Raw genomic sequence first — 22,727 nt, 5'->3', positions numbered from 1 at the left:
AGATATGTGATATGATGGGAAAGTGGGACTTGTCTCTATCAGCTTGACTTGCTCAAACGTTACAGACTTCATGGAGATGTTGCTGTCTCAAGTGCTGGTCACATTTAAGCTGTTTGGGGTGACTTGCTGCTCTCTCCCATGGCAGCAGGGAGCAGATCCTGGATGATATGTGGGGAGACGGCTCTGTGATGACCCTGACATGCAATGCCCCGTCATTAGCACTGATTTACACTTCAGCACAGTGCATGACAAACAGTGAGTAGCCCAGAGGGAGGCTTTAACCTAAAAGGGCAGAGTTAGGGGTATTTATAGCATTAGGTGAAGGTAACTTTGACTTGAGCTGATTCATTACACCTTGTCTAAAAATTATTATGTCCATAATGCAGAGGCATCTGACTTTTTATTGCATTTTCCTACATTTTGAATTTATTTCAAATGAAAAGGGGAAGGCACTCCTCTGTCTGACATGTGTGGATGTCTTCTGGCCCTCTACCTGCTTTCTTTACATCCTTCTGATTTTACTGCTGGCTTTCCCATACACAATGGGCCCTGCTACTATTCCCTTGTCCTGGGAACCTATCCTGCTCTTCTGAAGCAGTTTACAGTGTCAAGAAGCAGAAACTCATCTGAGCCCCAGATACAGAGCCAGGGTCCCTCCAGGGACCAGGTTTGCTTTCCCACCAGTGGCATCAGACAAGGGGGCAGATCCTCTGCTGCTAAAATTGATTATTGACAGCAACACAGCCATGCTCATTTGTGGGAGAAGGGGCTTGGCCACATCTGTTCACAGGCCTGAACCTCTCCCAATTTATTTAGATGATGCAAAATCCCAGCCTGCAGGGGTCCAGGGTCTGGGATTTTTCAAGTAGGACAGGTTGGACCAGAAGAGCTTGGGAAGACCCCTCCCCTCCACCTCATTAATGACTTGTGTTGATTACCAATAACTCTTTGCTTGGCCTGGCATCATCCCCAGTGCCTTTCATCCCACAACACCGGGACTGTGTCCACAGTGCAGTGTCCCTCTGCATCCAGGACTGCATCCTTTTCATCCACCTATCCAGCCACTCCCACAGAGACGAAGCAAAGCAAGGATGAGAGCTCCCACCTGGCAAAGCAGTCTCAGTCCTACAGGCAGGCAGGGGATCTGGGCAGAAGTGACAGGAGACAAGTGACACAGGCAAGTCACCCCCTCTGCAAGGCATCACCCCATCCCTGCCCTGCACCCGAGGGGTTGGCACTAACCCTGACCTTCAGGGACATCATCCCCCAGCTCCCTCCCTCCTTCTTCTCCGAAGGAGATGGAGTTCCAGGCTCTGCAGCACACCCACCCTTGCCAAATCCCCTCTCTGATGCAGGCGTTCCTAATCATGCATAAATACGGCGGTGGATATAGCCGTCTGTGTTGCTCCAGAGAGAGCCTTTGATCCTGGATTGAGAGCTCATGTTTCAGGTGTTTGGGCAAATCAAAAGTACAAAATAGAAACTCCAAATTGCCTTGTAATTTTTAAGAGGCAGATCAGGAAGACACTGCTTGCTGGATGGGGAACAGATGTCTCCCTGACGACTTCACCACTGTCCAGAGCTGGGAGGGAGCACAGCTCCCTTTCCATGGGTGCCTGAGAGCAGAGAGGGTGGGGGTTTGGGGAATGTGTCTCAAAGCCCAAACTCCTCTCTGGGGAGGGGGTAAGTCTGTCTCTCTCTGTTCAAACTCCAGCTTCCATCCAGTGCTAACCCTGCCCTCCTCCTTTTCACTTATGGTATTTGGGACTGCAGCCTATCAGCAACATGGCAAGCCCCTTTCCCCAGGGGCTTCACCTGAGAATCAAGTCCCCCTAGGGAGTAAATCAACTCCCTGTGAAGCAGGTGGGGTTGGCAGCTGGGTGGTCCCTGAGCCAGACAGCAGGGAGAGGCTGATGAAGCCACCTGAGGGATGCTATAAAAGGGAAGGGAAGAAGCCCTGCTCTCCTTTAGCTGGAGCAGCAGTGGGAGCTGGGAGAGGGTGGGGTGAGGAGGGCTAGCCAGCATCCCCAGGGAGGGGAGCATCACATTTAGGGAGCTTATGGCTTATTTCCATAATGTGTCATATTGTGGGCTTTGCTGCTCTGGAAGAGGATACCGTGTTTAGAGATGCTCTTGTTTGTAAGCTCCCTCCACCAGCCACAGAGGACACAGAAGGGGCACTGCCTTGAGGCTGCAGATATGTGAAGTGAGAGTGCACTAAGAAGGTAAGCTGGCTGCTCTGGAGGCAGAAAGTGACTGAGGTGATATACCTGGGCCCTATTACAGTTTGTTGATTGTCCCCCATGCCAGCAGGGGTGACACAAGCTGGTCTCTGGATGGTGCCCAGGAGCTGAGCCTGCTGAGCCTCCGGGGGTGAGCCCAAGGCTGGCAGCCAGGCTGGGTACTCCAGTGAGCATGGTGCCCAATTCCCTGTGCTTTGGTGCCTTGGCTGGATCTCCAAACCACTTGAAAGGCATCAGAGCTGGTGCTCGTTGCTGCCTGAGTCAGTGGAGCAGGCAAGCAGGAGCCTTGAGGTTGGGGCAGAGCCTGTGAGTCACAGCTGCTGGAGCCACTGGGGAAGCACCACGTGCCAAGAGGACTTCTGACAGAAAAGAGCAAAAGCTGCATTTGACATTGAGAGTAAACCTGAGCAGGGCCAGGCCAAGAGGTTGCTTAGGAGATGGGACAGTTGTGTTCTTTCCTGAAGGCTGGTGACCAAGAGAGGTCTTGGTGTCTGGACAGTCCTGAGGTGCCTTAGTGTTGGTGTGGGGAGGGGTTTCCTTATCCTCTTCCTCCCACTGAGGTACTGCCTTGGGCAGGTGGATGCTGCATCCATGGGCCTGGCCCTTCCCAGGCAGAGTAAACCAGTGTTTTGGAGAGAAATGGGATGTGGGGGAAGATTTTTCCAGCAGTAGTGGTTATTTTTCTCCCTTTGCCTGAGGCTCTTGGCTGTGCCATGAAAAGCCCAGGTAATTCCACAAGACATGAGATGCACTGAATAACCCAGCACAGAGCAATGGTGCCTGAAAGCTGGGACTGGCCCTGCTGGTGCCAGTGCTGATGCTGTGGGTGGCTATGAAGGTCTGTGAGGAGGCAGTTCAAGGCCAAGCAAGGGGCAAAGGTCTTCTATGCTGGGGTTGGATTGTGGACAAGATGAAGGGGGAAACCAGGTCCTTGGATTGGTGTTGACTCTGGGAGAACTGGTGGCATTCAACACTGGGGTCCCTGGATGGCTTTTAAGGATGTGTTGGGAAACCAGTGGTGGAGGCTGGTCCCAGAATATTCCTGATTATATCAAAAGGGTTTTGGGGGAAATTCCTAAGCTAGGCTGGAGAGGAGCACCATCAGCTGTGTCCCCAGTGTGGTACCCACTGCTTGGTGTGTTGGACAACTTGGGCATATCTTGCCAGACCATGGCATGGTGAGGAGACCCTCTTTTCCTAGTGTCCTGCAACCCCCCAGCCAAGAGAAGTGTTGTGTTGTCTGGAACCCTTGGAGCACAGGATGGATCTGCTCATTCTTTGGCCTTCAGCATCTGTGATTTATGCGCTGGGCAGGAGGTCTGTCACCGAGAGCACAGCTTGGCCACGATCCCCGGGCTGGGAGCAGACAGAGCATCTCAGCCATGCCGAGTCTGACCTCAGGCTGATGGCTGCCAGCTCCAGCACCGTGTTTGAGACTTCAGGGCCATGTTCCCCTAAATCCTCCCAAGAGTGGGGAGGGGGGTGTGGGATGTGATGGGACAGCTGCTGTCAATTAGTCCCCTCTGCTAAATTGCCTCTGAGCCCACCCCCTCCCCGAAAGGCAAGCTGCAAACCCCTCTGAGTTTATGATCTGTGAGTTCATGCAGCCTCCATTAATTTTATGAGTAGATTTTCCTATATCTACTCTCATATATCAGCCCCAGGAGCAGGAGGTGGTGGCGGCGGGGGAGATGACGTAAGCCCACTCTGACACACAGCACTGCTGGGAGGGAGGTGTGTGAGCACCAGTCCTGCCTCTGTCAGTCTTCCCCCCTTGTCCCATGGCTGCAGGGAGGCTTTGGGTCTCCCCATGCAGAGGGGACACTTCTGAAGGCCCTGTGGAGGAAGAGCAGCTTGTTGCCTGAGGAGCACTGGGAAGGGGCACTTGATGCTATGGGGGTGAGGGTGCTCCTCTCTGGTGTCCCCATCCTGCAGAAGGAGGGACTATGGAAAACTCTGTCTCTATTAAAATCTGGATGAGAAATGGGAAAAGACCATAAATCACTCAGGAAAGCAATAGAATTGGGAACCCAGAAGGCACCAAGTCCCAGAGCACAGATCACTGAACTAAGCCCCCTCTGAGCTGGGCCAGATTTTGCTCAGCTAATGGAGTGACTTGTCCACCCTGTGTCCATGTGGCTTTAAAAAGATTGAGGTATAGTGGGAAGCTGGGATGTTGTGTTGAGTCTGGGGTGTCTGCAGGAGGTGCAAGCTGAGGACTTGCCATGGGAGCCAGATGGGTGGCACAGGTTGGTTTACCTTCCTTGGAAAACCTTGAGACCCTTCCCCAGTGGATAATGAGAAGGGGCTGGAAAAATGCCCCTTTTCTGCTTTAATTTGCCTAGTCCAAGCATTGTAGGTGCCCCTGGCATGCAGGGAGTGTTAACCATGCCCAGAGCCCCCAGGGGCAATGGGCTGCCTGGGCAGAATGAAAGAGGGAGAAAACACCAAAGAGCTCCCTATAAATTTGTGGGGTAATTGGCAGCATTGCACTTGCAATGAAACCCAAGAAGGAGCTAAGCCCTCAAACAGGGGAGAGCTTTGGGAGGAGGGTGCAAGGGAGCCTGTTGGAAACCCTGGTTGTATTTCAAGCTTGAATTTTCTTTTGCTTTCCCCTGGGGACCAGCTGCTTGTGAGGCTCCAGCCCAGGTGGGATTTGTTTCCTGTCCTGGGGAGGAGCAGCTGGGGATGCAGGTGTGGGGACCCTTGATGTGGGTCCTATGCCCTGGGAACTGCCAAAAAAAGCCCTTGTCTGAAGCTTTGATTTCTCAAATCACTCCATGTCTGAGCAGGTTAATCCATTAGTGAACGCAGTTTAAAGTTTTGGGGCAGTAATTTGTGCTGGCCGAGGGACTGTCACACCCTAGGGCTGCCAGGAGCCTGGGCTGGGCACTGGGGCATCTTATGGGGCTTTGCTTCATGGTCTTTGCCCAAGGCAGCTCCAAGGTGGTGTGGAGCTGCACACCACTGTGTGCAGCTGAAGTGAGTCTGGCTGTGTCCTGGGGCTGTCAGGCTTTTTCCAGTGGTTCTTTGTTTCCACTGATTACGAGGGTCACTCTCAGTGACATTTTTTGATGATCTGGTCATTCTCTTTGAACAAAACCTGACCATTTTTGTTCATCTCGCCAGTGCTTTGTGTCTGTTTCCCAGTTGGCAACATTTGGGAATTTTTTAGCAACTTTCTGTTGAAAGACTTCGGGGATTTTTTTTTTTTTCCCCAGGATCAATTCTGCAGTGGAAAAATCCCATTTTTCAGCTACCTCTGTGCATTGACTCTGACAGAGCACCCTCTCCCAAACCAACAGTAACCAGACCACAAAAATTGTTCTCAAAGAAGCAATTAAAAGGAAAGAAAAAAGGCACCGACCGGGACCTCTTTTTCTTTCTATATTCTGAGAAAGCATGTGAATTACCCTGCTTCCAATTCTTCCCAGAACATCGTAGTAATGTTACAAATTTAGCCATAAAGCTGCGGTTGAATTATAGTTATCATTGTAAAACAATAATAACTATGCAGATACTTATTATGGTGCATTAAGTTACAGCGATAGTAAATCTGTCATAATAACCATGGCAACTCTCTCAGCCGCGCAGTCGGGATCCGCGATGTGATTGATAAAATCTGCTGAACTCTGCCGTCTTACCCTCCGCAGAGCCGCTGCACCGTTTTATTGGGAACGGGGATTAAGTGATGCAAACCATATCTCCCCGGGCACTCGTTTGTTCCCTTCGGTTCCGTGAAGCCCCGGAGACGAGGCATTAAATGCTCTGTCAGGGGGGACCGGCGATAACCGCGGACCCCGGGTGAGACTCGCCGCTCCGGGAGAGCGGTTTGCAGGATGGGCTCAGGCTGAAAGGAATGGGACAGGGGGTGGGTTTGGTTTGCTGAGGGCTTTTTTGGGAATGGCTGGTGTTTGGCTGGGCTGCACGGGATCTCTGGCGTCTTGGCTGTTTTGGGTGCTGGCGTGGGCTCTGGGGCCGGCTGCTGGCCTAGGGGTGGCTTTGCTGGGGATCTGTACCTGAAAGCAGAGGATGGACCCCAAACCAGCACAAGTGCAAGAGTTTTGTCTGGAAGATGGTAAGCCCTCCTTTGGGCTGGAATTGGTTAATGGCACTGGGCTGTCCAGGCCAGAATTGGGAGTGTGCCTGAGGCAGGTCGGTGGCAATGGGCTGACTCAGGCTGTGGTCAGGCTGGAGCACCCAGCGCAGAGAACTTGCATAGTGTGGCTGCTGCTCTGACATGTTTTATGGCCCTGTGTCATCTTACTCCTGGTCCTGTCCAGCCCCACCACTGCCAGAATAGGCCACAAGAAAGGCTGTTCTCATGAATTTCCCTGACTTGTTTTGGGGCGAGGGAAGATCACACTTTGTTGGATGCCTCTGGGAGCCAAACCACAGCAGCTCCTTCCTAGTTTCCATCGACCTCATGCATGTGCAATCTTACACAAATGTATGGGGCAATGCCAGGCAGGGGCACCGGTTTGCCCAGGCAGGGATGTGTGTGCAGGCATCAACAGCTTCCAGCACATCCTGGTCCCATCTGTCCAGGCTGTGACAGCTTGGAGAGACCCACCTGCTGGCTGTCCCCCTCTGTTCCACGATAAAGTGAGGCATTTTATCCTAGAACAGACTTTGGGTTCATTAACCTGGTTCCCCAAGGACTGTGTGGACACTTGCTCTCTGAGGCTTATTTCAGATAAGCATGGCAGAGGCTGCAGTTGGCAGAGATGGGGGAGACAGCAAGTTTCTGGGGTGATGGGAGACTGCCTTCATGCAGGGTAAGGGGCTCCTGAGCCCAGCTCAGCTCTATCAGCCAGCAGAGAAGCCACACAACTGTTCTGGGCTCTCCTTGAGCTGGCAATAGGCTCAGGGGAGCACTGGCATGTGCTGGTTGCTGTGCCCGTGGGTGACACGGCCTGCCTGGGGCTGAGGATCCAGGGCTGAGAATACACTGGGGAAGAGCCACTCTGCCTGCTGGGCTGGTTCTTGCTCCCTCATCCCCTCCTCTTCCTTGCCAGTGCTGCCAAAAATGGGCATGTTTCTCCTTTTGTCATTTTTCCATTGTAAGGTTTCCTGCTGGGTTAGGAAAAAAGGCTCATAATTTGTCACTGCAATACGGATTTTCTGGCCGAAGAAAAGCCCATTAAGGTCTTGCAGAGTATAGAAACCCAAGTTTTGTTGGGAGTGTTTATATTTTCTAATTACTCACAGATGACTCTGATTGTGCCAGTGTGCAGCTGGGTATTGGACTGTAAGTGCTGGCTGATTTCTGCCCCACTGGTTTACTGGCTACTCCATGCAAGTCTGCCATTGTTAGAGAGTCAAAAAGTTTATTTGGAAAGGGAGGAAGATGCTGTGAGGTGCCAGCCTTACCTGCACAGTGATCCTGCAGGATGCTTTTGGTGTTTGCTCCTCTCCAGCCACCCTCTTTGTCCCAGGATGGGACTGCCCAGGATCTGCTGCTCTCTGAGTGCAGCTGTTGTAGGTCAGTGAAGTTGCACTGACTGATGTGAGGTAACCCCAGCTCTTGCCAGGGAGAGAGCTGGCCCTTTTGAGGAACATTTACTCTTCAAAATATAGCAATCAAAAATTCCTCGAGGAAAATGTTTTATTCATTTTTGCACCCCAAGTATTGGGCCAAACTCCCCTTAGGCTTGCACATAGTGCTGGGGGGGATTTTCCAGTGCTTCAGTGATTTTATTTAAATATTATTTTGGGAGAAATGTGTCTCAGTGTAAGACAGCCTTATCCATCCTTTTATTGAAAAATTTCCCAGCCCTATGGGAAATCCATCTGGATCCCCATATGTGTCAACTTTCAGAATGAAGGGAATAGCTGGAATGTTCCCATCTGAGCACCACGCCTGCCTTTGCTCGTGCAGGTGAGTGGATTCCAGAGGTTGGCAGAAGCCCTGTGGAGCAGAGGTAAGGGCTGGCAAAGGATGGTCCAGCAGGATGGATGTTCCTGATCTGCAGCAGTATGAAACCTTTTCTTCTGAGTCACGCTGTGCTTTGCTCCCAAAGACCCTCTGCAAACATTCCTTTGGACTGCTGGGGTCTTTTCTGTTTCATGTAAGGATCTGTGGACATATTTTGTTTGTTGCTGATTGGAAACTTATCAGTATAATGACACAAACATATGTTTTATAGGTTGCATCTTAACACTGTTAAATGGAAATCTGGTATTTACTAAAGGTTATATTAACTGTTACTGATGACTATTACAGCAAATGCTGACATAATTACTGAACAAGGGCCATTTTAAATTGCAGGCTCCCTATATATGCCACTGTGCAATACTTCTCTCTAGTACTGAACTGAGAAAAGGGACTTCAAGTATCCAGACCCCTTGATGTATTTATGTGGCCAAAGGTATGATGGATTTCATATGTTGCAAAATCTGGGCTTTCATTTAAACATAATAACTGGGCTCTCCAGGTTGCCAGCTCTGCTCAGTGCCCTCATTCCCCCTTACCTTGATCATCAGGAAACCCCCAGTAGCCAACACACCTTTCTCAGTGCCTGATCACAACTTTTATTGAGTGATTTGGGGGGGGTGGTGGTGGTGTTTGTTTTGCTTTGCCCAAGACTGTAGACACTGTCACAAGGGCTTTCAGCTCTCAAGTCAGCTTTCCAGTGCAAGGGCACAGAGACATGTGCCATGGACAGGGGATGTTGTCACAGAGTGGGATGGCCTCATTCTGCTGTCACCATGGGACTGTTTTAGGGTTGGGATCATCCTTGAGGTGAAATGTGTGAAAGTGGGGTTGCTGTGGCACTTCTCTGTCATGGTACCCTCGGAGCAACCCCAGTGAGATGCTGCTTTCCATTGGGTCTGATGGGGAGGGAGGTGAGGAAAGCTGGAAAGGTTTGGTATGTCAGGAGAGCAGACATTTGGGAGCTTGTTAAATTGGGGAAGGAGGGAAGAATATTGGTTTTATAAAAAGGAACTTTAAATGACTCAGGATGCAATAAAAGCTCCATTTCCAGCTGAGTAGATTGGGTTACACTTTGGATTGTGGAGTTGGGGGGAAAAATAATCCTATGCCTCTCGTTTGGGTGTGTGTGCTGGGATGTCTGTGCAAAGATGGGGCATGACCTTCTCCTGGGCTCACAAGGGCTTAGGGGGAGATGAGATCTGGGGTTTGGAGCTGGTCTCGGGCTCTGTCCTGCTCCATCCGTGCCCAGGATGGCACAGAGCAGCCTCCGATGGCTGCTTATTAAGGAATGTGCCTTTGATGGTATAGGGCACCTGGGAGCACTAAATAATAACTTATAATGGGCCAGATAAAAATAAAGACTCATTTTGTTCTGGCTGTGGCTCACAAATGGAAGTTATCATCTCTCTGGCTCTCCAGAGGGGCTGGGAAGCCTTTGCTGTCTTAGCAGTATGAAACCTTGGGTTGCAGGGTGGGAAATGAGGAAGGGGCTCAGGTCTTGTATGCTGGGGTTTCAAAGCCTTGAATCTCTGCTTTGAAAAACTTTCTCCCTTTGCGGCTCTCTTGGGGGAAGGTGGATCTTGATGAAGATTCTGAACTCTGTGCTGAAGTTTCTCCTCAGGGACCTGTGGTGGGACAGCCATTGTGGGTACCTCAGTCAGAGCTGCAGTAGCTGTGTGGGGCTGCTCTGCTTGGGGAGGTCAGGGAAAGCTGCTTATCCCCATGGGTTTTCTGGCTGTGGGATAGAGCAGATGACTGAGGCAAGCACCATCCACCCAAGCAGCCCACCATCCATTAGGACACCTTGCCCAAAAGTGATGTGGAGGTTAAGGCTTTGCTGGTCTTGTGTACACACCTTCCCTGTGGGGATTTCTTCTTCAGGTGGCCGTGACAACTGGCTGTGGGTGTCCTTGGCCAGCCAGAGAGAAAAGGGTTGCATGGAGCAGCAGCTCAGGGTGGGGAGGGAGTAATGGAGCAGCCCTTGTCACCACAGGAAGGCATTGTTGCTTCACTGGCTTGGGAAGTCCTCTCGGACCAAATGAACCACGAAGGGGAAAGGTCCAGCACAGCAGTGTCCTTACAGTGTCCTTATCCCAGCCCAGGGAAGGAGCATCCAGTTCCTGCTACCCCTAAGGTACCCCCAAGATGCATTTAAACCACAGCTCATTGTGTGCATGCCAGTGCTGTAAACTCGTAACTCACTGTGCTTATTGTGCTTCTAGTCTGCTTTCCCAGGAAAATGAGTCCTGCCAACAGCTCTCTGCCTGTTCTTCCCTTTTCCACCCCACAATTTGTTTCCAGATTTGACTCAGCTGACAGTAAGGCGACAAAGGTGACAAAAAATCATATTTGTGAGAAACAGGAGGCAGTGAGCAGGGTGGTGCTGGGGATGTCCCCACCAAGGACAGGCTGGTGTGGGAGCTTTGTGCCCATCAAACACCAAAGCCCAGGAACCTGTGCCCTGTGATTTCAATCCCTGGGCGTTCTTGGGGCTGGGAAGGGATGCTGGGCTGCTCTGCCTCTGCAAAACACAGCCTGGGGCATCCACATAAGCACAGGCAGGTGCTGTTTGCTCTCAAGGTGGAAATAACGTTAGTAAATCAAGGGGACTTTACTGCCTTTAAGTAAAGCTGCTTCCCTCCCTGCACCCTCCCCTCTGGAGAAGCATTAAGGGGTAGGGAGCAGAGCTGCAGGAGAAGAGGACCTGCTGGCTGGGCTGCAGGGTTAGGCACTGCCTGCCAGCCCTGAGGGCTTGCTGATTTAATATTTCTTGCATCTAATAGGAGCAAAGAAAGGCAAATAGTCCATGAGGAGAGTTCCACAGCATAACCTATTGGAATAACAGATGGAAATATTATATTTTTTGAAACATTCTTGCTGCAGAGCCTCCTCTTTGAAGTGTGTTTGAGCAGAACACATCGTGCCAAGAACAGGGGGAAAAACTATTCATGTCAGCAGAGCTGGGAGCTCAGGTGTCCCAGATGCTGCAGAGCTCCAGCTCTCTGGACCACTTCACCCATACCAGGCAGGAGATGAGGGTCTGGCAGGACCTGTCCACTGCAGGCAAATCTGCCAGCTGTGCCCAGGTGAGATGGTGAATATGGGGGTTTCCAGAGCTGTTATTCCCCAAGAGTGGTGCTAATGCCCTGTGCTCACTTGCAGCACTGCCCAACTACATTTGCACTTACACTTTTTTCTCACAAATGATGAATGATTTTGGGGAAGGGAAGAGCATCAAAGGTTTATGGAATCTTTCTCCAAAAACATACAAGCATAGTTTTTCCTTCCACCTGATGCTCTTGTTCTTGGAATGAAAAATTTCATATTCATTCAATTTAGGGGGAGTTAAAGAGGGAGTGTGGCACCCCCAGGGCTCTGCCTGAGGATGTGACATTAAGGCAGAGGCTGTGAGGAAGAGGTGAAGAAAATGGTGGTGGAGGAAGTTTGCAAGAATCCAGCAGCACTAAGGGAATGGGCAGAGAGCTCTTCAGCTGGGAAAGTGCCCCATTGCCTGGCTGCCACTGGGGTGGCTCTGCAGGGCTGGGGACACCCAGCACAAAGCACCCAGGCTCAGAGCAGAGGAGGCCCATCTCACTGGGCACCAAGGGCACAGCTCGGTCTCCCCAGTTAGCAGGGAGAGCTTTGGGTTGGAAGAAGCTTTCCCCAAAACATGCAAGAAGGATAAAACAAGGTCAAGCAGTGTGACAAAGTTCTCAGGTCTGTTTTAAGAGTTGCCCTTGGGTCAATAAATACCATTGTGATCTGCAGAAGCTTTTTCTGAGCCCTGGCTGTGGAAGAAGGTGGTTCTTGGTGCTGGGCTGGTGGGTTTGCTCCTGAGGTGCTGGTGGGGGGCTGCAGCACACCTGGGTGGCCCTGGCCTGGAAGCAGGTGTCCTGGGGGGACTGTGCTATGAACACAGCATCCTCCTGCTCACAGCTGTGTGCTTGCTGCCTGCTGTCCTGGGCATGGCTGGCAGAAGAGTGGCTGTGTCCCCTGCACCAAGTGAGTAGGAAAATGGGGTCCCTGGGTGGGAGAGGAACAGGGCAGTGCCTTTTCTTGGGCATCATGAGTGGGGAGGGTGATTGTGCTGGGTGTGGAGAAGCTGCATTGCTCTGGCTTGTCCCCAGCTCAGCCTGGCCAAGCAGGGCATTGGCACTCCCCAGAAATGTTTTTCTGCCTCTGAGCAGACAGATGTGACTGTTCTTAGAGCTGTTGTGTGCTATGGGTAAGTGGAAATGTGTAGATCCCAAAGGATGCTGTGCCTCCAAGGGATTAGCAGGAGAGGCTGGCTTTGCACTGGTGGATTTCCTGAGTTGGTCTGGCTGTACAACATCAGGATGAGCATATGTGGGTCCTCTCCGTCACGCAGCTTCAGCATGTTTTCTCCTCACAGCACGGAGCAGCACTAGCTGCTGGGGGCCGTCCTGTGACAGCAGGCTGCAATGCCAGCCCGTACCTGTTTGATCTCGTGGTGCAAAGACGTGTGTGTTATGAGCTTGTGATAAAGTTCCTGTGATAAAGCAGTGAAGATGTGACAGCTCCAGACAGGCCCCCGCCCCATCCGCGCTCTGGGATACAGATGTTGGCCGTGCCACTCCACAGGCTGATGGTGGATGTTCTCGGCAGAGCTGCTCCAAGAAGAGCATTTAGGACTTGCAGGGGTATTTGGAAACTTGTTTACATTCTGCTGGGAAGTGAAGTTCGGGGTGCTGTAGGGCTCTCACCAAAGGGAATCAGGGTGTGAGAGCTGCTTGCTGAGTTGTCCCAGCATGGCAGCCACACATCCTGGGTCCCCCTTGTCCTTCCAGGGGGTAGACAGAGGAGCTTGAGGAGTGTGGACAGATTTCCATTCCTGGCCTGGGCTATGGTGCTTGTGAGCAAAGGCTCTGCTACTTCAGCAAGGGAATTTGATTTGGATGAGGCTGCAGTGTGTGTTTACTCAGGGCTTTCCCTTCCACCTCTGACTCGCATTCTCTCTAAGGGATGGGGAAACTGAGGCACAGAGACTCACCAGTGTCCCTGCACTGCCATTGGGCATGGAGCACAGAGCCCATGGAGCAGTGTCCTGCCCTTGGTTCAGTGAAAAGAAGTGGCTGGACACAGCTCCATGAACTCTATGAGCTTCCCATGTGCTCCATGAGCTCTCGGGCAGCCGGAGCCATCTTTGCTTCTACCGGCCTGATGGCAGTTCCGCTCCTAATAAGTTAATCTGATGGGTTTTGTCATGAGCAAAACAAGAAATCACGTTTTTAATAATAAAAAAAGGGTCCTGCATCTTGTTAACATCTGGAGTTCAATCATTTCTGTGCTCAAAACTGTGGAATGCTTCAGCACAATATAAATCTTGCCACTTGCTGTACATGGGCTCCAGATGGGGAGGGAGAGTTCATGTTCACTTGTAATGCAGATGGGTGCTGGTGGCTCTGACTGGAGCTGCCACGGTGTGTGGATCTCCTGATCCTGTGCTGGGTGATGTTGGTAAACCCCCCAAATGGGATCTGACAGTGTTCAGTGCCAGGTGTTTGCATCTGGCATGGCAGGGTTGTGTTATAGTGCTCTTGTGCCCATGGTGCCCATCTGGAGAGGGGTGAGGTCTCCCCATGGCCCAAAAGCTTGTGATGCTGGAGGCTTCTCAGCACCATGGAGTGATGGAGCCACAGCCAGATGCTCCCATGGGACCAAAGCAAAGACCAGGCTGGGCATCTCCAGTGGGTGATGCACAAACTGCTCCCAGGACCCAGTGGCAAGGCAGGAGCTGTGTGTCCCCTGATGGGCCGTGGCTGTGGTGATGGGACCCTGAGCCCCAGTGGGCTTGTCCTGTGCAAGCATTCCCACCTCGTGTTGCACCCAGATCACTGATCAATATATTAAATCCTGGAGCAGAGCTGTGGGATGCCTGGCTGTTGACCTAACATCAGGCTGAGAATGAAGCATTTATCCTTGCTCCACTCCTTTGCCAGGCTCTAATCCAGATCAGTTCCTTCCCTTTTGCACAGCAACTAATTTCCTTAATAATCTCTTGATGTGGGGTTTTCTGAAAATCTGAGCATACCCATGACACCATGAACATTTTTAATGAAAGCAGAAAAATTTACTCTCTCTGGAAACTTAATTTTCACTAAAAAGGAACTTATATTGCATTTTTGTTCAAAACGAAGATTTTTGCAGCTTGAGACCAAAATTCAGTGGTTTTTTTCTAGTTTTTTTGATATTTCAGACAAGTCAGGCAAATTTCCACAAAAATGTTCAGGGTTTTTTGTTGGTTTTTTTTTTTTAAAAAAAAGCTGCCTTTGAAAAATGACCTGCTACAAACTGTTTAGATGGAAATTTTTCAAGCAGCCACAGTCAGGGTATTGATGTGAGAAAGGCAGTGGCAGAGCTGCAGGCAGGAATAGGAAATGTGTGCTTGGAGAGTTGGGGAAGTTCTGCTCTGCTTGTGGTTTTGTTGGTGTTATAGGTGAAGCGCAGCAGTTTGGCCTCTCCATGTTTTTAGGGGTTTTGGGGATGTCTAGAGTGGAGACATCCTGTTGTATCGCAGAGGTTGGTTTTCTGTGATAACATGAAGGTTTACAAACCCTGATACGTAACGTGTGTGTCCGAGTCTCTTCAGGAAAGCCACTGGCAATGTTTTTTTTAAGGCACGCGTGTACTTCGAGACCCTGCCCACAAAAGTACATAAGCTCTTCATTTCCATTAAAAAATGTTTGCCTAAATACCTTCTGAGGGTCTGGGTTTTGCCAGCTGGTATCTAGGTCTTATCTGTTCCTTCAGGCATTTAGATATCTTTAAGCTGCCTGGCTCTCAGTTCCCAGTGGCTTCAGAGGAGAGTAGGGATGTGCCTGCTGGCTTTCCTAAATAGAGATGCTTTCCTGGACCAGGGCTAGATCAGTGTTCTTGGTGTGGCTTTGACGGATTACCTACAGCTCTGACAACCCCCTTCCCCCAATTTCCATCACTGTCTTATTTATGGGGAAATTGAGTCCAGGCATATGAAAATCATTTTTCATTTTTATCAGTTTGGCTGGAAAACTCAATCTGCTCCTATGCGAGGGCTGGTGCAAATTCAGTGCTGCTCGTAGGCAGCTCTTGGTCAAGAGGTGAAATGAGGGGCTTGAGGCTGGATTACTGCATAGAATATTAGAATATCTCATGTTGGAAGGGACCCACAAGGATCAACGAGCCCCACTCCCTGCTCCTCTCAGGACTAGCTAAAACTGGTGTGCTCCATCCTGCTGGATGGGACCTGCTGTGTTTTTCAGGTGGTCTGGAGAGTGTTTTGGGATCTACGTGAGCTGAGATCACCCATGGGTTTTTAAGCAATGTGTTTCCCTGTGTCAGGCTAAGTCTGCAGAGGAAGTTTTGGAGATCTGCTTTAACTAGTGTTGATTAATGCCAGGATGATGGTAAGGAGGGTATGTGTGTCCCTGCCACGTGGAGGGAGGGTCCCAGCACCTTGGTGTGGGCCTGGCAGAGGTGACTCTGGAGATGCATGAGGCGGCAGGTGTTGGTTGCCAACACAGCCAGACTGGTACACTGGTCAAACCTCACCCTTCAAAACTCCTTTTTCCACCCCAGAAGGCTTGACTTGTGGCAAAATGAATGCTTCCACATAAAATGTCAGGCCTCTTTTTGAAAAAAGCTCCAGTTTTAACTGAAAAACCCAAAAGAACCAAACCGGAAATGAAAATATTTGGGCTGGAAAACATTCCTTTCCCAGAAATTTTAAAAAAAAAAATCAGGCTGAATTGTTTTGCTTCCCAGGTTTGTTTTTTTTTTTCCCCTGGGAAACCATCTACCCTTCATTTGACAGAGGAAGAAAGAGATAGGCAAAATAAATCCATGGCGATCTCAGCCAAGCTGATCTGGGGGGGATATTCCTTCCTGACCTTAAAATCAGACATCTGGTAGCCCCAAGTACTTACAGGATGCTCACCCAGCTACTGGGGTGGTTTTGCAGCACCCCAGGACTCCACCAAAGTCCTTTAACCACCTTAGCTGTGAGGGAGAAGGGAGAAGATGGATAGGAAGTCATCTCCTCAGGATCAAAGTCACTTCAGGCTTAAGAAGCAGGGATTAAAGTTTTACCCATGGCTGTCCTGGTGTGGGTTTGTTGCTGACCAGGCTGTGGCTCTTTCATGCTTTGATAACCCAGTGAGGAGGAAGGGTCCTGGTTTCTTCCTCAGCTCTTCTAGTGGAGATATAAAAGGCAACTCCCTTGGTTTGCTTTTCCCCTTGTCTATGGTTGAATAACTGTTGATGTTGTTTGCTAAACAAGAGCGCCGGTGGCAGAGGAATTAGAAGAAATCCCTTCTTAATTGGAAACAGTGAGTCTGTGTATTTTTTCAGTTGTCTATTTTGGGCCTTGTAAAATTAAAGTTATTAACTGTAATGCAGCGGTTTCCAGATTCCCACAGCCCTTTACAATAGCAGGGAAATTCATCCCAGGTCACTGGGAGCCTTTAATGAATACATTAAGGCTTATTATTAAAATAAAGTACTTGCAGCTTTATGGGAGACATCTGGCAAGGATGCTTGTCTCTCTGAAGGCTCCCTGAGTGTCCTCTCCCAGCGTGCACCACGTTTGTCCCGGCAGAGGCTTTCAGGAGCTGTTCCCCACACAAGGATTCCCACAGGAGGCTCTGGGAGACAGAGAGGGCCTTTGCTGTATGTGATGGAGGGTGGTTGGGCCAGACCTGCCCCTGTGATCGCTCCACTGATGTCTCTGGAGCCGACCAGCCCCTTGCTGGTGCTGCAGGTACCGGTGTGAGCCCCGCTGGGATGCTCCAGCTCAGCAGAGCAGATGCACCGGGGTAAAGCTGCTTCATTCACCAGGGTGATGTGCAGGCTGAGCCGAGTCTGGGCTAATCCCAGGCAGGGGGCGAAGAGACTGGGCAGAACCAGCTGACCTGGCACAGGCAGGGTCAGCTTGGAGCCAGCTGCTGGCCAGCTGTGCTGGTGAAAGCACTGAGCCAGCAGGGTGCTGCAGCTGATAAGGGGCTTGGTATCGCCTCCGGTGAGCTCACTGGTGTGGCTGCACCCATGCGGCGCTGTGTAGTTACATCATAAACCAACTCCTTGGTGCTGCACGGAAAGCTGGGAGCCGAATCCTTGGGGTTTAGGGCCAGAAAGCATCCCAGGCTCCCTGGGCTGGCACCGATGGGAGCAGGTAACTCGCAGCCAGGGCGTTCGCGTGCCGATGAGAGCGAACCGCGGCCGGCGGGGCTGCGAAGGGGTCTGGAATGGCTGTGATCTTATCGCTGCTTTATCTCTATCCAGCCTTGATCTCGGCAGAAAGCGGGGCCACGTGGCAGTAATTGTGTTAGGAAAACAAACTAATCTCCAAAGGGACAGAGAGCAGCTGTTGGGCTCTTGGTGCTATCAGGGAAATGGATGTGGCCTGCCAGCTTGCAGCGCTGTTCTGCTGGAGCAGGGGCCAGGCAGGGGATGGAGGGGGCAAAAAAGGGATTAGAAGGAACTTTGGGCTGCCAGGCGAGACTGAAGGAGTGTTTGTCGTGGCATAAGCTGCCCAGTGTTACCTGCCCTGCTTTGTCAAGAAGCCCTTTGCTTGCCAGAATGTTTGAGAGGCATGGTCTGGTGGATCAGGTATCGGAGTAGGGAGAGCCAGGTTTAACCTTGGCAGATCCCTTATCACCGTCTGCCTGATGTCTCCTTTGTGCTCTGTGTCTAGTTGGGCAGCAGGTTTGCAGAGCTTTCTCTTAGTGTTCTCCATACAAGACTTGCCCTGTGCCCCAGGCACCCCAAACCCTGCTGCTGACTGTGGCTGAGCTGCTTGTCCTCCCTCCCTACCCCACTCCCACTTCTTCAGTCTGGTCTGGGAGTGCACAAGGTCTAGCTGGCAGGGCATCACTACAGGCTTGAGGACCTGGAGAGATGGAAAAAACTCTTGGAGATGCCTCTGGAGATTGGGCTGCAGCAGGAGGAGCCCTCCTCTGCAGCCTTTGCCCAAATTTGCAGGGGAGAGGAAACATGCAGTGGTCAGTCTGGTTTGGAGCTGGTTATCTCCTGCAAAGCCATAGGCAAGAAATTAATTACAATGATCCTACAACTGCTGTGCTTGGCCCTCCCCACAACTCTTCTCTGTGACTGTGTCTCCAGCCCAGGAGCTCAGGCAGGAAAACACTATTTCCCCCCTAAATCCGGAGTGTGAGTATCTTTGGGGTGGTGGAAGACAGGGAGAAAAGCAAGTGGCAAAGGCAGATCAGCCCCACAGGTTACACATGAACCCCCCCCCCCCCACCTCCCCAAAAAGCTGAATCAAGCCCCTGGCATTGAATAACCCCAAATTTGGGGAAGGTTAAAATCCACCTCTGAAGTGTCTGGCTCCAACCCAACACAAACATTATTGTTGTTTCTGGATTATGTAGTTTAGCAGAAAAGAAAGTCCTATCATTAAGTAACACCAACAAGATACACACTTGTGTCTTGTATTTAGTCTGTCCTACATACTCTACTAAGGCTCCAATTGACTTGAAAAATCAAAAAAGCCCAGAATTACACAGCTCCCAAAAGTTTTCCTGAAAATAAATTTTTGCCATGTTCTGCCCTGCAGTTAATTAAGACTTCTATTAAATGTTGACAGGAGCTTGATAATGTAATATGTTGCAGCAGGCTCTGTTCGTGGTGTTATAATTATGGCAGTAAAACAGTTTCCATTATAGCCCTTCTTTTCATAAGCTCATAACTTTTGAAAACATTCACTTTTCAGGTTGAAATTTTTGCATGCCTGGCCCTTACCCAGTGGGGAATTTTTTTGGAAACTCTGAGAAAAAAAAAAAAACATGTAGTCTTTTTTGAATTATGGGGGAGAAAATATGAGCTTTTTTCAGCTGGAATATAGGTGAAGGGGAAAAAGGTAATGACATGTTTTTTCTAAATAGATGGATAGTAGAAGCATGTGATACCTGATGCTTGCTTTGGAAATGGATAGGCTAGGCTTTGCAGAGTGCCTGGGGCATGTCCCATCCAAAAAAAAAAAATCCTATCTCTGACTTAAAAGCCTTGATGAAGCCAATGACAGAGCCTCAAGAGAATCCAGTTGTCACCCATGAGAAGTGACTCTTGGTTGCAGGTTAAAAATAGAGGTTGATAATTAATAACTCCTTCCTCCTGGCAGCATTTTTGAGGCACTGACAGTATTTCTCATCTCTCCTGGGGATGAGGAGTCAGTTCTGAAAAATTTTGTGAACTAGAAAACCAAAGGGTAAGATCTTTAAGGTCAATGAAAATATTTTTCTTTGATAATTTCAAGCTTCCTGTTTTGATAGGTTTTTTTTCCCTAGAAGCAGCTTAATTCTGAAGAGAGAAGACCTTTTCAACTAAAACCCTGGGATGTCACTGAAGGAAATGTAAAAGCCAAACATTTGGACAATTTGGAAACAGATTTGAAGGGTTTTTTCCAAGTTGAAATAACTGTCTGAACTACCCTTGCCTGCAGAACATTAAATGGGCATTTTCCCACCAGCCCCTTCCCAAGCCCATTGCACAGGGAGTTTCCCAGCTGGCCTGTGTTAGACAGTGGATAGATGCAGAGATGGGGCAAATGAGGTGGAGCCTCATTGGCAGGAGCAGCCTGAACCACTGTGAGACTTCACTGGACTCATGATTTTAATTCTCCCAGGGCACGAGCGCTGTTTGGCTCCAGGATTTCATCTTCCTCCTCAACCACCACCACCATGGTCCCTCAGGAGGCCTTTCAAAGGCATGTGGGTCCCATGGGACATTGAAGATACAGCTGACCTTCTATTACAGCCTTCAAAAGCATCTAGGATGATTAAGAGTCTACCTCCTGATGGGACCTTTAACCACATGGAAGGTGGGATTTCAGCTCTTAAATTGTTTCTGTGCTTTTGAAATAGGCTTGTTGTCTTTGTTGGGGCTGGTTCTTCTTAGTTGCTGGCAGTGGTCAGGGAAGGACATGGGAGTGGGGTCAGGCAGGAGCACGGCTGGAGAGCGATGCCTTTGCAGCATCATGTCCCTTGGTGACACTGGGCTGCTTTCAGGCAGAGCTAAGAGAAAAGGTGTCCTGGAGAAGGATGTAGAGGATGAATGGAGGCACAGACCTGCTTCTGAGAGGTGGCAAATGCACTTTGGCAACACGAATGACTGATAAATCAGAAATAGACTGGCTACTCTCAACCCCCTTGTCTTCAGCAGTGGATCAAGGGATGTCTAGCACTAAACACAGTAGTTACACTTTTTTTCTCCTCTCCAAAGCAGGGCACTGGCTGCTCAACTTGGTCACGTGTTTATGTGTGGCTGCACATTCCCCACCCAGGGCTGCAGAGTTCCCAAAGGCCAGCTGGGTTTTCTGCAGCTCCTTTCCCAACCCGCCGCAGAAGAGACAACCGGGTAAGACTGTCTGTGTGGCACAGGGGTGGGTCTGCAGGCTGTGCTGCCCCACGTGAGAGGGGCCAATGTCCTCCCCACAGTGCTGTGCACAGCCCCTGGCCGGCCTGGCTGCTTTCTTTGGCGTGGCAGGAGCTCTGCTTGGCTCTGGCAAAAGCTGTCTTGACGCTGATGTAATCGAAATCCAGATATCACTGGGGGAGGCTTATCTCCAAACATGCCCAGCCCTGGAGCCAGCACCCCCAGCACGAGCCCACTGCCCGAGGCAGCGCCAGGAGGATTGTGTGGCTGGTGTTGAGTAAGTCAGCTCAAAATGATGGTGTGTAGGCATGCTGCCAAGACTTGGAAAGGAGATTAGGGCTGGAAAAATTTGCCTTGACTGTCAGACCCAAGGGTCTTTGCTGACCTGGAGCATTTGTCTTTAGACTTTGCTCCCTGGAGCGTTCCCAGAGGGCTTCCCTGTCAAGGTAGGGGTAGCAAGAGGGATATGCGACCCAAGTCCTGCCCAAATACCCTCTCTGGGTTGGCTCCAGTGACTCCAAGGAGCCCCAAAGACAGAGGCAATGGAAAGCTTGTTCTAGGAAGCAGACCCAATTTGTATCCTTAATTGGAGCCAAGGGGGAATGTAGGCTTTCGAGTAGGATTGAGGCCAAATGTACATACCAGAAACAAAAGAGAAAAATTCTCCATTGATTTAAAAAACAAAACAAAACAAAAAAACCCTTAAATGCTCAAAACTTGCTCATATTGAGTTGGACAAAAATGGGATGAGCAAAGAGGGATCAGAAGGTAGGAAATTACACCAGTGCTGCACATGTTGAGAAACAGGTTTAGTCCATAGAGTGAGATGTTCAAAAGTTTTGTGAACACTATGAACACCTTTGGTAAAAAATACTGCAGTCATGGTGTGGTGGAAAGGAGCTGCAAAAGGAAGAATGTCAGAGAGGTTACATTAGGTTCAATCAAAAGGTTCAATCTCTGGTGTCCATCCACAGGCAGCAGTGACTCCCTGGGGGTGGAGCATGTGGGATGGAGCGTGTATGCTGTGATCTTTAGAGCCAAGGGTTGCACCTGGCCTGTAGTTTCCAGATAGTTCCCAAAAGACCAGCCTTCTTTAAGCGCGAATCCGTTCCTCCTTCATCCCTCCATGCCATCCTCTGGTGTCAGATCCAGCAGGACCCTGTAGGAGGCAGTCTCTGGATTTGTGTCACTGGCAGTGGCATGGTGCTGATTTTCAGCTCCTTACCCCAAATTTCCAGCAGGAGTGGAAGAAACTTCAACCAGTGCTGTTCTCAGTGGGTCCATGTCAGCAGTCTCTGCACTCCTGGGGGGTTTGTCACTGGGTGTTTCCCCTCATGGTGTCAGGCTGCTTGCAAGGAACTTGCTGGTTGAGTCTTGAGTATGTGCTGGTGCTGCACCTCGTGGTTGGGCTCAGACTTCCCTGCTCTCCCACTAACCTGCTCCTTCCACCCCAATTGTTTTTGCAGACCGCGTCAATAATCGAATGTGCAGAGGTAGCAGGGCACGGATCTGTGTCTGAGCCCTGCTCACATTCAGTACCCCGAGAGGGAAGAGAAGTGGGGGGGAAGGCTTTTATCCCCTTTTTAAAAGCAGGAACATGGGATGTGCATTAGGCTTTCTTCTTCAGAGAGTATTCCTGCCTTTCTCCTCTCGCAGCTGTCCCTGGACGCGCGCACCCCGCGCCCCTCCCCGCGCATTCCTGCACAAACCCCTTTTGTTCGCTGCCCTCAGCCAATATCCAGGCAGCAACAGCAGCCCAGATGTTCCCTATCAAACTCCGAGCCATGCCAACAAACTTTGGCACACATGAAAGTGCGCTGAGGAATGGGCCTCCGCAAATACCGTTTCTTTTTTTTCCCCCCACCCCTCCATTCCTGTAAGTATTTTTAAATGTTAATGGCTTCCACGCCGGGACAGCCGGCGGGGGGCTGCCAAGCCGGGCTCGGGGGCGTCTGGCAAATTAGTGGTTCAGGTATCCCCGGCGCCTCGGCGGGGCTGTGCTGACCTTGAGCCCCTGCTCTGCTTTCCCCAGTGGCTTTCCAAGGCCAGGGCTGAGCCGGTGCTGTGTTCCCGTGGGCAGTGCTGTTTGGAGGCAGTGACCCGCAGCCCAGCCCGCGGTGGGGAATGCAGGCAATGCCTTGTGGGCGATTTGCTGTGAG

The 22,727-nt window shown here is 50.5% G+C and overlaps 1 protein-coding gene across 4 annotated transcripts in view; it reads left to right on the top strand.

Annotated features, from left to right (window-relative positions):
- Nucleotides 1-22,727, top strand: part of GORAB (golgin, RAB6 interacting) — a 79,178-nt gene that overhangs the window by 36,537 nt on the left and 19,914 nt on the right. For 3 of the 4 annotated variants that reach the window (XM_017815888.1, XM_017815889.1, XM_017815890.1), the window contains 2 exons: nucleotides 19,482-20,014; nucleotides 20,419-20,550. The gene's annotated coding sequence lies outside the window, so the exon portion shown is untranslated. The remainder of the gene's footprint in view (nucleotides 1-19,481; nucleotides 20,015-20,418; nucleotides 20,551-22,727) is intronic. The other variant, XM_017815887.1, reaches the window with a different exon arrangement.

Source organism: Lepidothrix coronata, unplaced genomic scaffold (genome assembly GCF_001604755.1).
Source record: "Lepidothrix coronata isolate B3197 unplaced genomic scaffold, Lepidothrix_coronata-1.0 Scaffold52, whole genome shotgun sequence".
Taxonomy (NCBI): domain Eukaryota; kingdom Metazoa; phylum Chordata; class Aves; order Passeriformes; family Pipridae; genus Lepidothrix; species Lepidothrix coronata.
The sequence above is the reverse complement of the archived record's forward strand: the minus strand, read 5'-3'. Positions and strand labels throughout refer to the sequence as shown.